The 17,751-nt window shown below is 43.9% G+C and overlaps 1 protein-coding gene across 3 annotated transcripts in view; it reads left to right on the top strand.

Annotated features, from left to right (window-relative positions):
- The window catches only part of LOC129841328 (catenin alpha-2), a 697,172-nt gene that overhangs the window by 568,465 nt on the left and 110,956 nt on the right, over window positions 1–17,751 (top strand). The window lies entirely within an intron of this gene.

Below are 17,751 nucleotides of genomic sequence, written 5' to 3'. Positions count from 1 at the left end.
AGAAAGAGATGGAGGGGTCAGAGAGAGGGAGGAAGAGAGAGGGTGGGATGGAGAAAGAGATGGAGGGGTCAGAGAGAGGGAGGAAGAGAGAGGATGGGATGGGAAGAGTATTGGGATGGAGACAGAGAGGGAGGAAGAGAGAGGATGGGATGGGAAGAGTATTGGGATGGAGACAGAGAGGGAGGAAGAGAGAGGATGGGATGGGAAGAGTATTGGGATGGAGACAGAGAGGGAGGAAGAGAGAGGATGGGATGGGAAGAGTATTGGGATGGAGACAGAGAGGGAGGAAGAGAGAGGATGGGATGGGATGGGAAGAGTATTGGGATGGAGACAGAGAGGGAGGAAGAGAGAGGATGGGATGGGATGGGAAGAGTATTGGGATGGAGACAGAGAGGGAGGAAGAGAGAGGATGGGATGGGAAGAGTATTGGGATGGAGACAGAGAGGGAGGAAGAGAGAGGATGGGATGGGAAGAGTATTGGGATGGAGACAGAGAGGGAGGAAGAGAGAGGATGGGATGGGAAGAGTATTGGGATGGAGACAGAGAGGGAGGAAGAGAGAGGATGGGATGGGAAGAGTATTGGGATGGAGACAGAGAGGGAGGAAGAGAGAGGATGGGATGGGAAGCGTATTGGGATGGAGACAGAGAGGGAGGAAGAGAGGTTTGGGATGGAGAAAGAGATGGAGGGGTCAGAGAGAGGGAGGAAGAGAGAGGATAGGATGGGAAGCGTATTGGGATGGAGACAGAGAGGGAGGGAGAGAGGTTTGGGATGGAGAAAGAGATGGAGGGGTCAGAGAGAGGGAGGAAGAGAGAGGATAGGATGGGAAGCGTATTGGGATGGAGACAGAGAGGGTGGGATGGGAAGAGTATTGGGATGGAGACAGAGAGGGAGGAAGAGAGAGGATGGGATGGGATGGGAAGAGTATTGGGATGGAGACAGAGAGGGAGAAAGAGAGAGGGTGGGATGGGAAGAGTATTGGGATGGAGACAGAGAGGGAGGAAGAGAGAGGATGGGATGGGAAGAGTATTGGGATGGAGACAGAGAGGGAGGAAGAGAGAGGATGGGATGGGAAGAGTATTGGGATGGAGACAGAGAGGGAGGAAGAGAGAGGATGGGATGGGATGGGAAGAGTATTGGGATGGAGACAGAGAGGGAGGGAGAAATCAGCCTACTACTGGAGATCTGGCCAGTTGTTGGCTCTGGGAAACTCTTCCTGGAGAGTCCCGACTGCATGAGCTACAGTATATTAGCCCAGTCCTCCTCCAGAAATATCCCAGCTAGCAATATCACCTCCAGTTGACACCTCTCCTCTAAAGGCCATTTTAGTGTGGAAATGCGTCTGCAAAGAATGCACGCCGGAGGAATTCCTGTCATGTTTTGCCGATATGACACTAAGTGGATTATACGAGATTAAGCACAAGAAAGGGTCTGATTAATGTATAGTTGCTTGTGCTTCAAGATGGGGTTGGTGTGGTCTTGCGGTGTGCAGTACCCATGTCTAGACATGTTACATTTTCTCCTAATGGCGGTCAAGGCATTCAAACGCCATTTTTTAAATCTCATCTGTGATGGATCATAGTGTGTTGGTGATGAAACATCATTCTCAGGTCGTGTCCCAAATGGCATCATATTCACTTTATAGTGCACTACTTTTGACCATTGCCCATAATAATAATAATAATAATAATTGGGTTCCATTTGGGACTCATGACCAGAACTCATGTGAAGAGGCTGGTTGAGTAGTCAGAGCTCATACTCAAAGTACATAACACACTACCATTATTCAACTCAAGGCAATTCTGCTGAAAAACAATATAGAGAGGGGGAAATATTTTAATTGTCGCTTCATATGACTCAAGGACATCAGAAACTCAACGTGGGTCCTTATGTTTCACCCCCAAAAACCGAGGCAGGCTGTAAACAAAATATTGCGACCAGACACCAATAGAAATTGGTTTGTGTAGCGAAGCAGACACACAGTGACAGCGCCACATACAATGTCTGATGGCTACATGCATAGAAATATAATTATTAGAAGGGACGTTCGCATTCAACTCAATGTACCATGATGGGTAGACTGGCGTCAATTCGATTTCTATGCTTACATGTTTCCCAGGCCTATCTGTCGATCTCATCCTGTTCTTATTCCCAGTGATTGACAATGGCGGGATGCACACATGTCCCACAGTGTCGCTGACATGGCCCAGTTAATGTTCGCACGTTAGTGACAGGAAGCAGCAGCCATACCTGGGTTCAACATTTTTTTTGAAATCTCCCAAAGCCTTTGGAGCGTTTGCCCAAGCAAACGTAAGTGCCCGATGGGCGGGGTTCGGGGTTTGCCAATTGAGCATAGATAACATATCTGAAATGTTTTGAATACTATTTGAACCCGGGTTTGTTGAGCCCCGGCTCTGAAACGGGAAAGTAAATATGACACACAATGCTAATGCCTCTGTAGGCCCCCGAGTGCCTATTCTCCACCCTCGCCTTCTGCTCCAGCTTGCCATAAAACTCAAATTAAAGTCTATCTCCATTTCATCATGGCCCAGTGAAGGATGGAAGAGGGGCCCTCTGTCTCCCCTAACTGTCGTACACACACAGGAGCACACAAACACTCATACAGGACCATATATACACCTACACCGTAGCACGCACGCTAGACTGCACACACCTGACTACGGCGACAGGCATACCCGATGACATCTACCTCTCGCATCAGATCAATCCCTCAAATCACTCTCTGACAGACTCAATATCACACACACACACACGCACGCACGCACGCACGCACGCACTCGCACACAGACACACACACACACACACACACACACACACACACACACACACACACACACACACACACACACACACACACACACACACACACACACACTGCATCTTAATTCCACACCTCAGTCAGTCATCTGGGTTTACGCTGACACTACAAAGACAATCACTGTGAGGAGATAGATGCTGCATGCTACATAATAGGAAACATACTGAGGGAGAAATAGTATCACCAGTGGTTGTGCGTTTTAGAAAGACCTTGATACCTCTCGGTGTAATATGTGGTATAATGTTCAATTTCCTCTTTATCCCTTTGTCTATTAAAATTAATTGACCAACCACGGACCAGGGCGCGAGGGAGGGATGGGTGAATGAGGAAAGCACTTAGACCCCAGAGAGCTTGTATGAAAGAGAAAATGGCTTATTTTGTAACCGGTGATAGATAGATTTCCTCTGAGATTTTAGGTCTAGAATTACAAAAAAATAGGACAGGCCACCATAGAAACGGAAAAGAAATGGACCGACAAAAAAAATTAAATTGTTTAGGACATCTACTTTGTGCATGACACAGGTAATTTTCCAACAATTGTTTACAGACAGGATATTTCACTTATACTTCACTGTATCACAATTCCAGTGGGTCAGACGCTTACATACACTAAGTTTACTGTACCTTTAAACAGCTTGGAATATTACAGAAAGTACGTCATGGCTTTAGAAGCTTCTGATAGGCAAATAGACATAATTTGAGTCAATTGGAGGTGTACCTGTGGATGTATTTCAAGGCCTACCTTCAAACTCAGTGCCTCTTTGCTTGGCATCATGGGAAGATCAAAAGGAATCAGCCAAGACCTCAGAAAAACAATTGTAGACCTCCACATGTCCAAACGCCTGACGGTACCACGTTCATCTGTACAAACAATAGTACGCAAGTATAAACACCATGGGACCACGCAGCCATCATACCGCTCAGGAAGGAGACGCGTTCTGTCTCCTGGAGATGAATGTACTTTTGTGAGAAAAGGGCAAATCAATCCCAGAATAACAGCAAAGGAACTTGTGAAGATGCTGGAGGAAACCGGTACAAAAGTATCTATATCCACAGTAAAACGAGTCCTATTTCGACATAACCTGAAAGGCCGCTCAGCGAGGAAGAAGCCACTGCTCCAAAACCGCCATAAAAAAAGCCAGACTACGGTTTGCAACTGCACATGGGGACAAAGATCATACTTTTGGAGAAATGTCCTCTGGTCTGATGAAACAAATATATAACTGTTTGGCCATAATGACTGTCGTTATCTTTGGTGGAAAAAGGGGGTGGCTTGCAAGCCGAAGAACACCATCCCAACCGTGAAGCACGGGGGTGGCAGCATCATGTTGTGGGGGTGCTTTGCTGCAGGAGCGACTGGTGCACTTCACAAAATAGATGGCATCATGAGGGAGGAACATTATGTGGATATATTGAAGCAACATCTCAAGACATCAGTCAGGAAGTTCAAGCTTGGTTCGCAAATGGGTCTTCCAAATGGACAATGACCCCAAGCATACTTCCACAGTTGTGGCAAAATGGCTTAAGGACAACAAAGTCAAGGTATTGGAGTGGTCATCACAAAGCCCTGACCTCAATCCTATAGAACATTTGTGGGCAGACCTGAAAAAGCATGTGCGAGCAAGGATGCCTACAAACCTGACTCAGTTACACCAGCTCTGTCAGGAGGAATGGGCCAAAATTCACCCAACTTATTGTGGGAAGCTTGTGGAAGGCTACCTGAAATGTTTGACCCAAGTTAAACAATTTAAAGGCAATGCTACCAAATACTAATTGAGTGTATGTAAACTTCTGACCCACTGGGAATGTGATGAAAGAAATAAAAGCTGAAATAAATAATTATCTCTACTATTATTCTGACATTTCACATTCTTAAATGAAGGTGTGCTTTGTGGACCTTTAACAGAATGTGACTGGCAGAACGGGTGTTGTATGTGGAGGATGAGGGCTGCAGTAGTTATCTCAGATAGGGGGGAGTGAGGCCTAAGAGGGTTTTATAAATAAGCATCAACCAGTGGGTATACAGAGATGACTAGTTTACAGAGGAGTGTAGAGTGTAGTGATGTGTCCTATAAGGAACATTGGTGGCAAATCTGATGGCCGAATGGTAAATAACATCTAGCCGCTCGAGAGCACCCTTACCTGCTGATCTATAAATTATGTCTCCGTAATCTAGTATGGGTAGGATGGTCATCTGAATCAGGAATAGTTTGGTAGCTGGGGTGAAAGAGGAGCGATTACGATAGAGGAAACCACGTCTAGATTTAACTTTAGCCTAACTTTAGCCTTTGATATGTGCTGAGAGAAGGACAGTGCACCGTCTAGCCATACTCCCAAGTACTTGTATGAGGTGACTACATCAAGCTCTAAACTTTCAGAGGTAGTAATCACACCGGTGGGGAAGTGGCATTCTTCTTACCAAACCACATGACCTTTGTTTTGGAGGTGTTCAGAACAAGGTTAAGGGTAGAGAAAGCTTGTTGGACACTTATGAGCCATCCTCTCCTCAGCAGCCTCCTGTGATGTTTATTACCAGTGTTAGAGAGGATATGCTGGTTTCATTTCGACCGAACGCTCCTGTCCGTATTTACAGCTCTTATCTGATTAATTGCACTCACTTATCGGACAATGCTTTTACAACAATTGGGGATAAAACAAAAGCACCGGTGCATGGTTTTGATAAGAGAGGAAGAGAGAGAGAAAAAGGAGAAAGAAGAAAGAGGACAAATATCTCGCCTAGATGGACGAGTGTTGTTCGGGGGGCAGTGGATAACACATACCCTTCTGCTGGAAACGGGGCTAATATTCTCTCGAAGGACTCAACCTCCAATAAATTACGCTCACATTTAATAAGCTATCTTGGGCCAAATCGCAGACTCCTTTAGCATCTATCCATTCACCTAATTAATCAGGTTCCCAGACATTGCTAGCTTGTTTTATTCCATATTTGTACCCAAGTAAAAGAAAAGAAGATGAGCCAAGGCCTCTAATTAGGAATGATCATCTATTTTCCGTAATGCGAATTGATGGCTTCTCTTCTGTCCCACGAAGCGTTTTCTTTCTTTCTCGCACTCTCTCCTCTCCTCCTTTCCTCCCACCTAACCACGAAGACACCCCTACGAGTGCAAATCAGGGCCCTTATATAAAATGAGAGGCTAAATGAGGCACTGTATGATTAATGGACATCATTTCCGGGGGGATTTTGAGTCGCGTGCCAACGAGCCCACTTCACCTTGCAAAGCTTTCGGAGGATTCGATTTAGACGGAGTCAGAGAAGTCAAACAGCTTACCGACGAGTGTCGCCGTGTACCCCCATCGTAGCCCCCAACCCCTTCTGCCGCTCATGTTCCTCTCGAAACCAGGAAAACTTAATTAGATCACCTAACTTCTCGTCTGACTTCTTACCTCTTCAGGTTTAATGAAAAGAGGGAGATTGAAAGAGCAGTGTAATAGTGGTGGTGAAACAAAAAGATCTAATTCAGCGACGTTCTTCCCTCCTTATCCATTTCCTACCAAAATAGACAGTAAGATGGACTGACAAACTGTATCTCAGAAAGGAAGACGAAGAGCAATAAAGAAAACGACCTACATTTCCTTTTCTATCTCTATTACCTTATGTTAAGATTTCCCACTCCTTAAAAGATGCATGAGATTCCTCCCCAGGAGAGCCCTGGAAAAAGTCTAAATTAGCCCCCTTCAGAAGGTATGAATACCCGTACGGTAATCCAGTGACCCCCACGGGGGGTCATTCTCCCTACCTCCCCCTAATCTGTGAACACCAAAATGGCCGCCCTTTCAATGTCTCTCTCTGTGTGGCTTGGCACGCCCCTGTCTAATGTTATGTAAACAGCGTACTGCCGCCGCTCGCTGACTTAACAAACGTTAATATTGCATGAGCAGCGCTTGGGCCCCTTTGATGATAAAAAGCGAGGCAGGCAGTAGAGCTCACAAAAAACTAGGTCTTCCCCTAAGGGGACGGGGCGGATGGAGCGACTCCTTGAGGACTTCGTTTGTTGACTTCTACTGTTTTTTTTTACGCCACTTCGGGGGTTTGGCTTAGTATCGTATCTCCACGGTGACGTCACTGCAGTCAGAGAGGAGGATCGTTTTTTTTCCCGGTTGAAAACAGGAACCACTAGAGTAGTAGAGAGATAATCTTGCAAAAAATGCCGGGGGAAAAAATAAAGGAGAGGCTTGAAAATGTAAAATGCATTAGTTAGAGAGTGTGTGGGGGGGGGGTAGGCGTTACTTATGAATATGACTGAAAGGGCCTGTTTGAAAATCATTGAAAATCAGACAGAATCATAAAAAATCGTTGAGAATCATTCGAAATCATCACAGTCGTCCTTCGGTATCGAGTTTGATACAGTTACTAATTGATATTCAGGGCAGACATTTTGGGCCGGGAAGGCCATCCGCAAGTGTAACAGTCCTGACCTGTTTTATGTTGTTTTTATGTGTTTATGGTCAGGGCGTTAGTTTTGGGTGGGCAGTCTATGTTATCTGTTTCTATGTTGGTTTTGGTTTGCCTGGTATGGCTCTTGATTAGAGGCAGGTGGTTTGCATTTTCCTCTAATCAAGAGTCATATTTAGGTAGGGCATTCTCACTGTTTGTTTGTGGGTGATTGTCTCCTGTGTTTGTGTATGTCGTTGCGCCACACGGGACTGGTTTCGGTTTGTTTCGTTTCGATGTAGTCTGTTTCCTGTCCGTGAGTTTTACGTTTCAGTTAAGTAAGTTCATGTTCAGGTTTTGTCGTCTACGTCGTTTTCTTGTTTTGTTATTTCGTAAGTGTATTTGTTTTCGTGTCGCCATCAGCATCGTTAAATAAAAGTATGGCTTATTTCCCTAATGCTGCGTATTGGTCTGAAGATCCTTCTCTCCTCACCTCATCCGAGGATGAGGAGAGCGTCAGCCGTTACAGCAAGTCCATGTTCAAAAGCAAAACCTTTTGACCCGCCGCTCACCTGGCATAGAGTAACACACAGCGAGTAAATTAGGTCACTCTTGTGGCATTCAGACCATCACACAGCTCATTATTCCTTAATTGTAGATGGTTTTGAACTCAACCCTTGGAAAGGGAATCCTGCGTTGACTGACGCGGACAAGAAAATAGAATATTCTAACCGACTGAATATAGTGTAGTATGTGAACTCCGGTGCACTTGATATAGACACCTACACAAGTTTCAGTACAAACCTCCCACATGTAATGTACATTTGGGGTCAAAGACAAAGTGCATTTCAGTTGTCTTACGCATTTCACAAAGCAACATCAATACAGTATCTTTACATATCTCAAGGTAGCCAATTCTGTCCTTGGAAATACATTCTACACAGTAACGAGTCTTCAAAATGATTGAAGAACCTTGAGATGTTCCATGAATCCCATAAATATTTGTCAACGGCAAACAGCGACTGTTCTCTACTGTAGGCTACTGTTCAAAACTCCCAATTGAAATGTATGAGAGAGAGAGAGAGAGAGAGAGAGAGAGAGAGACAGAGACAGAGACAGAGACAGAGACAGAGAGAGAGACACAGAGACAGAGAGAGAGACACAGAGACAGAGACAGAGACAGAGAGTGTGTGTGAGTAACCATTTCAATGTTCGCCTTCACCTGTTGTTTACGAAGCATGTGACAAATAACACTTGATTTGATTTTTGAGAGAGACAGAGAGAAAGAAGAAGTTGTCCGATCTAAAGGAGAAATATCTCAGTATTGTACCCTTCTTAACAGTACTCCATCCTTCAGCCGGATAGAGAGATCACAATACCTCTCTTTCTCCTCACCTGTGCTCTGCCCTACCTCTATCCAATTTTCCATCAACCCTCCATCTGGAGCCTATTCTCTTCATGTGTCCACAGGGACCGGGCCTTCATTAGTGGCTGTACCAGCACCTGAGAATCCCACACAGACCTCTGCTTCTCACATCCCATCACAAGAGTGTGTGTGTATCTGTGTGTGCACGCCACAAGACAGTCCAGGCCAGAGGTGATGGAAACGGAAAATTCCTATGTCTGTTATCTCCCATCTCCAATCTCCCATCTCGTCTCTCTTCCTTTAAAGCTCTTCATTAGGAAGGGTCTCTCGCTCTCTCTCTTAACCCCTGGCTGTCAGAAACAAACTGGCCTGTCAACTGGTTCTTTACTGGTGGCCATTTTGGAATTTTTGCTGAGAGTATAGACACATAGGCATACAGAAAGGAACAAGCACATATCTACAGACACGCACACACGGGCACACACACACACACCCACACAAACACACACATACGCTCACACACACACACACACACACGTGTACTAAAGACAAACCCAGGGGTCTAAGTCAGCAGTGGGGTACTGCAGACTGCAGTTAAGTGGATCACACACACGTGACCTTGAGAGAACTGTAGAGAACTGCTTCTGGTAGAAGAACAGATTTTTTTATGAACCATTGACCTTGTCGATCAAGGTAAAATGGCGGTTGGGACGTGGTTTAATTTGCCCTCATAAAATGGTTGTCATATAGAGTAAAGGAGAGTAAAGGACAGCGGTACGCCCTGGTTCGGTGGCTATATCCCAAATGGACCCTGATTCTCTCTTTAGTGCAATACTTTTTATAAGAGCCCATAGTGCCCCGGTCAAAAGTAAAGCACTAAATAGGGAATAGGGTGCCATTTATGACCCAGTCAGTATGTTAGAGATGCAGTCGGAAAAGGGGGAGATCGATGTTCCCAATCAATCTAAGCTTCCAGGGAATCGGCTGCCACACTCGGCTACAGACCTGGCACACTAGAATCCATAAAACTAATAATGTATGGCTTGGGCAGTTCTTGGGCGAAAGGAAAACTCCCATTACCAAAGGAAATCATATAGGATTTCCTAGCAAGCTTCGGTTTCTGACGTTTGATTTGGACCCGGTGAATCAGTGTGTTATTCAAAAACAAAGACAATAAAACATGTACACTTCAAATCTGCAATATTAAAGATGATCATTTCATTGTTTTGAAGATATTTCCTTCTTCCCTTTTCAGTCCTTTGATTTAAAATATCGGAGATATCTATCAGAAGATAAAGATACAGTTGAAGTCGGAAGTTTACATACACCTTAGCCAAATACATTTCAACTCAGTTTTTCACAATTCCGGACATTTAATCCTAGTAAAAAGTCCCTGTCTTAGGTCAGTTAGGATCACCACTTAATTTTAACTAGGCAAGTCAAAAGGCTTCCTGCTGAGACGGGGGCCTGGGATTAAAAATAAAATAAAAAATACAATATAAATATAGGACAAAACACACATCACGACAAGAGAGACAACACAACACTACATAAAGAGAGACCTAAGACGACAACGTAGCATGGCAGCAACACATGACAACAAAGCATGGTAGCAACACAACATGACAACAACGTGGTAGCAACACAACATGGTAGCAGCACAAAACATGGTACAAACATTATTGGGCAAAGACAACAGCACAAAGGGCAAGAAGTCGCCGCAGCTAGCGACTGGAACGAGCTCCAACAAACACTCAAACTGGACAGTTTTATCTCAATCTCTTCATTCTAAGACTCAATCATGGACACTCTTACTGACAGTTGTGGCTGCTTTGTGTGATGTATTGTTGTCTTTCACCTAAAAAGAAACCACAGGAGCAGCCAGAAGGGGGGAGACATTTTAAAGAAAGCCCCACCTCTCCCCTTTTCCTTAATCTTCTTTCAAATTCAGGCACAGTCTAAATGATAAAAAATGGCTGACCCCAATTATCTATAGTGCTCTCCGGTCTGGATTAAAGAAGCACCTTTCATATCCTGCCAAAACTCTCCCCCCACCCTCTGACTCCCCAAACCATCTTCATATCTGACTCGGACCAAATCCCTCTCTCCATCCCATTCATTCGAGACATCTCAATCAACTCCTTTCGCTTAAAGGGGCTCACTAAATATCACTGGAGTCTTCAAAAAAAAAATCAACCCCCTCCAGTCTCTATTTGGCACGCAGGGCTTTTATCATACATGAAGAATCGTTCACTGTGATTGATTTTTAAGAATTGTCGAGAAAAAAAAAGAAACATTGCCAGTAAGTGGGTGCACAATTTTCTTAACACTTGCGCTTTTTCAACACCTGTTTTTTTGAAATACTTGACTTTTCTAACACTTGAGCTGTTTGTCTTTACACCTTCAATATATTAACATTAAATCATTATTGTGGCCAATGCTGCTATCTAAAAATAAATATTCCTAGAAAATGTATATCTAGGGCACACACCTAAGAGCAGTGCCTCACGCATTAAGGGAATCGACACGTGCTGCCTTTAACCCTGTAGTGTATAATTCAAGATCAGCCACAATCAGCATAAATATTCCTACAAAAAAAGTACATATAGGGTAAATAAGGAGAATATAAATAGGAGCAGTAGCTTACTGATGAAATCGACACACGCTGCATTTAACCCCGAAGGCTTAATATATGAGAGAAGCAACAATTAATGTTAGTCACAGTGTGGGATCTTAAAGAATTGAAGTCATTTCTGCCCGAAGTCACCTTGCACTTCGTGACATGAACTAATTATGACCTAGAACCTTCAAAGATCAGCGGGGAGCACCATTGATGATGCGATGGGCACACAATACTGCAGCCCTCTATGGATCACATCCCAGCACCTGCAAGCTCACCGACTGTGCGCCACAGCCGGCCGGTGGCACCTTAATTGGGGAGGACACTCTAATAGAAATGGCTGGAACGGCATAAACAGGCATTATTCACTCCATTACAGGCATTATTATTATTATAATTTTAATTGAACCTTTATTTTAACCAGGTAGGCCAGTTCTCATTTACAACTGCGACCTGGCCAATATAAAGCAAAGCAGTGTGACAAAAACAACAACACAGAGTTACACATGGGATAGACAAACGTACAGTCAATAACAATAGAAAAATCTATGTACAGTGTGTGCAAATGTAGTAAGATTAGGGAGGTAAAGGCAATAAATAGGCCGTAGTGGCGAAATAATTACAATTTAGAATTAACACTGGATTGATAGATGTGCAGATGATAATGTGCAAGTAGAGATACTGGGGTGCAAAAGAGCAAAACAAATAACAATATGGGGATGAGGTAGTTGGGTGGTCTGTGTACAGGTGCAGTGATCAGTAGGCTGCTCTGACAGCTGCTGCTTATAGTTAGTGAAGGAGATATGTCTCCAGCTTCGGTGACTTTTGCAATTCGTTCCAGTCATTGGCAGCAGAGAACTGGAAGGAAAGGCGGCCAAAGGAAGTGTTGGCTTTGGGCATGACCAGTTAAATATACCTGCTGGAGCGTGTGCTATGGGTGGGTAGGCCTCATATGTTACCGACCGGTTCGATTCAGTCTTACGTAACAAAATGTGAAATTGTGTTTTTTACATTGGATAAAAGTTAAGACTCAGAAATAGAAAATGGTATATCATACCAGCTGACGAAAAATGAGAAAGTAATTCTGCTTTGAAAGTTGATAAACTTGTAACCCCACTTTTGAGAAAATGTCCCTACTGGAGAGCTCTTCTTTGTCTACACCATTCAGCATCGTTCACACCCTCTAAAGCCTTAGCCCCACCCATCTCTTTAAGGACTCACATGTGAGGCCATGTACTAAACAACCAAAGATTTCAAGACTAAAGGCTGGTTTATACTACGGGTGTATTCGTACATTTAATCTGGTGTGCCAGAGTGTGCTCAGAGTGCGCTCTGGCCGTTCGTAAATTGAGAGTGTTAACTTGAAATGAAAATGACTGACAATTTTAGAAATTGGTAATATCAAAAAATTTAGCTAGCTAGGCTATCTTACCCGCATACATGAAATGACGCTTCTCCCTCTCTGTCACAGATTCCATGGTTGCCCTTAGGTTGAAGATGTAATCCGGAGACAGGTGTTTTACACAATAGCCTTCTGTGTGTTCTCTTTACGACTCCGTCTGCATATCTGCAATCAAACGCCAGAATTTTCTCCATCTCCTTAGCTATCACACTCTAATTCCACTGGTTTCAAAACTCGGTCTTCCAGAAAGGGGAGAGCAACACTTATGCAGTTCTACTACGTGATATCTTTCAAAAAAGTGAACTGTTCTGCCTGCGGCTGTGGAACCCTGACCTGTCCACTGGACGTGCTCCTGTTGCACCCTCTACAGCCAAAAGAGGACTGGCCACCCCTCAGAGCCTGGTTCCTCTCTAGGTTTCTTCCTAGATTCTGGCCTTTCTAGGGAGTGTTTCCTAGCCACCGTGCTTCTACACCTGCATTGCTTGTTTTTGTGGTTTTAGGCTGGCTTTCTGTACAGCACTTTGTGACATCGGCTGATGTAAAAAGGGCTTTATAAATACATTTGATTGAATTTGATTGATTACCTACACATACTGACCAGCTCATGTTATAGACAGAAGTGAGCTACATGGCAGACCAATCCGAACTCATCTCTCGGCATGTCCAGCCCACTCATTATCTCAGCCAATCATGGCTAGCGGGAAGGTTGCGGACTTTTTCTGTGGCTAAACAAACTAGGCTCGCAATTTAACAATTGTAGTTGTATTTACAGATGGCATTTTGATAAAAATAAAAAAAGCTTATGTTTAAATGGCTTTTCTTTGAAGTAGTGACGCGCAACATACGTCTAGTTTCCTGAAACGAGTCACATATATGTCTGCAATGTGAGAGTCTTTAATGGCTTGCCTTTAAACACCGTCCACCTCAGTTGATGATTGACAGCACGGCATCTGAGGTGTTGACCAATCCACAAAGGGATTAGGGCTCAATTGCCAATTGAATAGCTTGTGTGCACCTTTACATGGGATAGCTTGTGTGCAGCTGGGCTTGTGGCAAGCTACAATGGAGGCCTACTGTTCACACCTGTGAACTCTTGTGTTAGTAGCCGAGCCACAGGGTTGCACCTGATGCTTCTGCCGCTGTGCGGGTTTATAACAAATGAAATAAATAAAGGAGAAGAGGCATAAATTCAGCTGAGCACAAACACGACGTACTTCATTTCATTTTCCTCTCTTCCCTCCCTCCATGACCTGGAGTGTAGTGTTATTTCTCTCCTCAGCACTTTCGGCTTTTTGTATTCTTTATTTATTTCTCTCTCTCTTTTCTTTTGTTCCGGTGAGTGGGTCGGGTAAGATTAGATACGATGTAGTTTTGTTTCAGGGTCAAAGGTGACCACACAGGTTTGTTTTGTACCGGCTATCTCTCTGGCTGTGTTTTAATGGCTGAACTGGCATGATAATAATAATAAAACAAAAAAAGAATAATAACATTTCATTTGTAGCGCCCGGACTGCTTAACCACCACGCACCATTCCTCATGCACCCACACACCCAACCCCCACGCACCCACACACACTCACACTTTCTCTCTCTTAATGGCTAAACTGGCATGATAATAATAATAAAACAAAAAAGAATAATAACCTTTAATTTGTAGTGCCCGGAATGCTTAACCACCACGCACCATTCCTCATGCACCCACCCACCCACACACGCACCCACCCACACACGCACCCACACACACACACTCACTCTCTGTCTCTTTCTCTCTGACATATGCACCACCCCCCCACCCACGCACCACATCCCCACCTTCCAGACACAGCGTGTGATGTCCCCAGACCTCAAGTCTGTTCATTATGAGCCCTGTCCCTTCTGTTGGCTTGTCAGACCACAAGCCTGAACCGTACTGTAAACAGAATAAAAGCTGCTCAGGATCACAAGGTCTTGTTTACAGTCTTCATGCTACCGGGATGTGCTGGACTGTGTGATTTGCCTCAATTTCAAATGGGTATACAGTATGTGCGACAAATGCATTCTTAGCTAGAAAGTCCAAGCTGCTTGATAATGTGTTATCAGCTGATCTAAGAAGGGCTATATAAATACATTTGATTTGATTTGATAAGGACTCCATGAACGTGCTAGCTACTGCCCTCGTTCAATGCCACTTTGACTATACTAGTACTTCCTGGTTTGGGGACTTATCTAAACTCATGAAGGGGAAGCTCCAGATAGCCCAGAATAAGCTGATCAAGGTAGTATTGAAGGTGAGTCCACGTACTCACATAGGCAGGAGCTGCTTTCAGGAACTAAACTGGCTGCCTGTTGAGGCTAGGGTGTCCCAGATTAGACTAGGTTTGGTTTACAGGAGTATTTATGGTCCTGCGCCCAGATATCTAAGTGATTACTTTCCTGGTGTTAGGGATGCACACAGTCACAGCACCAGGTCAAGTGTTGTTGATGTGTGCTTATACAGGTTCAGGAGTAATGCTGGGAAAGGTACTTTCTTGTATACTGGAGCCTCAGAATGGAATGAGTTGCCTCTGCCTATAAAAATAACGTCCTCTCTGGACAGCTTTAAAAATAAAGTAAAAATATGTTTGATGTCTTATGTGCCCATATGAATAACCCCTATGATGTAACTGGAGTGATGAGATAGATGTTCTTCTTCTCTGTTATTGTTTTATTATTTCACTGCCATACTGTGTTCGATCTTGTCTAGCCATCTTGTCTCAAGAGGACCACAATGGAAATAAGTCCCAGACTTTATTATGTGTTATCCTCGATGATTTTATTCATGTGCATGTCTGGCTTTTTCAAGTTTTATGAGTGCTTGTTTTTTTTTTAAATGGTCGAAATAATAAACGAATTTGAAAAAAACTAGCTCGCCTGGATAGTACACACTGTTCGCACTGGTCAGATGATGACAGCTCCCACTAGTGTGTGCAAACTGTGAAAAAGAACATCCATTTTTCCTCATAGTCATTGAGTCATTTTTCCTCATAGTCATTGAGTCTACATATAAGCACACACACACACACACACACACACACACACACACACACACACACACACACACACACACACACACACACACACACACACACACACACACACACACACACACACACACACACACACACACTGTGTATTGCAGAAGGTAGGTAGGAGGGTCGGTGTAGCTCGGATAATGCTATTCAGGCCCACCACTTGTGCTGTTTGTGAAGGCGAGCATTTTAGCATGTTCAAGGTCTTAAAAAATGGTGTCCCCTGCATAGAGGCGACTGTACAGCCACAGCTGAAGCTAAAATAGGCTCTCGCACTCGCTTGTTGCTAGGTAGCATGACCACGGTGACGTATCGGTTGAGATGAGATACAGGGACATGGTGTTGTTTATTTAAGCGCACAATGCCAACAACACACATTACCATATTTGCTTTAGATTCGACGTCCTTGAATGCCTGCAGCAGAATGGCCATTATCTCTGTTTCACCCACACGTAAGGAGACACAGACACACACGGGTCTTTCTGCAAACTAGGGTACCAGTGAGCATTTCTTGTAGCGGACAATTGTTTGTGAATACGTTAAGATATCAAGGGGGAACATACGTAGACACATTCAATATAATTCACGAATCAAACCACGTGTTTAAAACTCTTTCTCGTGTTTGGAGTCTTCATAGATTTGCCAAAACTCTCGTGACAAAAAAAAAACAGGACCTTTCTTTCCTTACGTTTATGATACTGTCGTTTGTTGTTATAACACATACTAAGTACACAGTAACCTCGTAACATTTCATATCTCCCAATCGAACAGTTTTCCATTGCTCACATATCCCAAATAGTGTGTGTGATTGCAAAATGAAATGCCTCGAACAGAAAGAGTAACTTTAACATTATTAATAAAACCGAAATTGATACGGTCATTAATGGCGTTCTTCAATAATTATGCGTCACAGTTGTATGGTGTGCATTTGATGTCTGCTGATTCGGTAAAAGTCTTTTCTGAATGACAGTCAAGTGATAAAGTGCTTGTGTGATACCGCACGCGTTTGAACAACAGCCAAAGTGTGTGCGAATGAATGTTACAGAACATGTGTGTGTCTGTTGTTACAGCGGTCAAGATAATTAGCCTACGTCGTGGACAACAACATTAGCCTACGTCGTGGAGTCAAGGTTCCTGAGGTAAAATGACGGTCCGTGTACATTTTAATTGTTTGTTTTCCCGAGTTGAAATGGAGCAATCGGGAACATGAAAATGGACTATATCAAATAAATTAGTTTCCTTGGTTTTATATATAAAACAAATAAACGACTTGATAATTAGATCATCACATGTCGGTGGGGTTAAATGTGGAATACCTGTCATTGGTCAAGCGCACAGCCGACACTTCCTGTCCTTTTCAAAGTCGGAGTTCACCCTTCTAACTCCATTCTATCAATCTATGATCTATTAATTCATCGACTAACAGCTGCCCATACATGCCAAAGTTCCAAGATTAGGGGTGATTTCACAATTTCTGAATAAGATGAACTGTGTATGGAACTGCTGTTACGGTAAAGGGTTAGCTGACAGATATATCATATCTACCGAGCCAACCATTGGCAATCTTATTCAATGATGCCATATAGCCGAAACAACAGTATCTATTGCTCGACTAGAGATATGCCCATAGATATAGTTAGTCAGTGGTTGCACATCTAACTAGCTGGAATGAAGCGAGGGTGTGAATAGTAGACAAGGTCACCAGCTACCAGAACTGATGGATCAGCCTGAGGGTGCAGTGTGTGTGTCCAGCTTACACCTGTGCACATCTGTTTAGCAATGGAATGAATCATCCAGCCAATGCCTCAAGTGTCGCGTTGAAGGTCCACCGCAGAGGGTTGTGGGGGTTCTGTTCAGAAACAACCCCAAGCTAGCCCCTAACCTGTAGACACTTGTGGAGATCTGAGAGGATTGGACAGGTGTAAGCAATACCGTCCAAATTACACCAAGCCTATCCGAGGGTAAGTTGGAGCAGTCGCCATGTTACCACCCGTCAATCCTTCTCAGACCTCCACAAGTGTCTAAACACTGGAGGGTAGGGGGCTAGGAGTTGTTTCAGGCCATGGCCATTATGGTAGCCAGTGGTG

This window comes from Salvelinus fontinalis, chromosome 42 (assembly GCF_029448725.1).
Source record: "Salvelinus fontinalis isolate EN_2023a chromosome 42, ASM2944872v1, whole genome shotgun sequence".
NCBI lineage: Eukaryota > Metazoa > Chordata > Actinopteri > Salmoniformes > Salmonidae > Salvelinus > Salvelinus fontinalis.
This window is presented reverse-complemented; position numbering and strand designations above follow the sequence as displayed.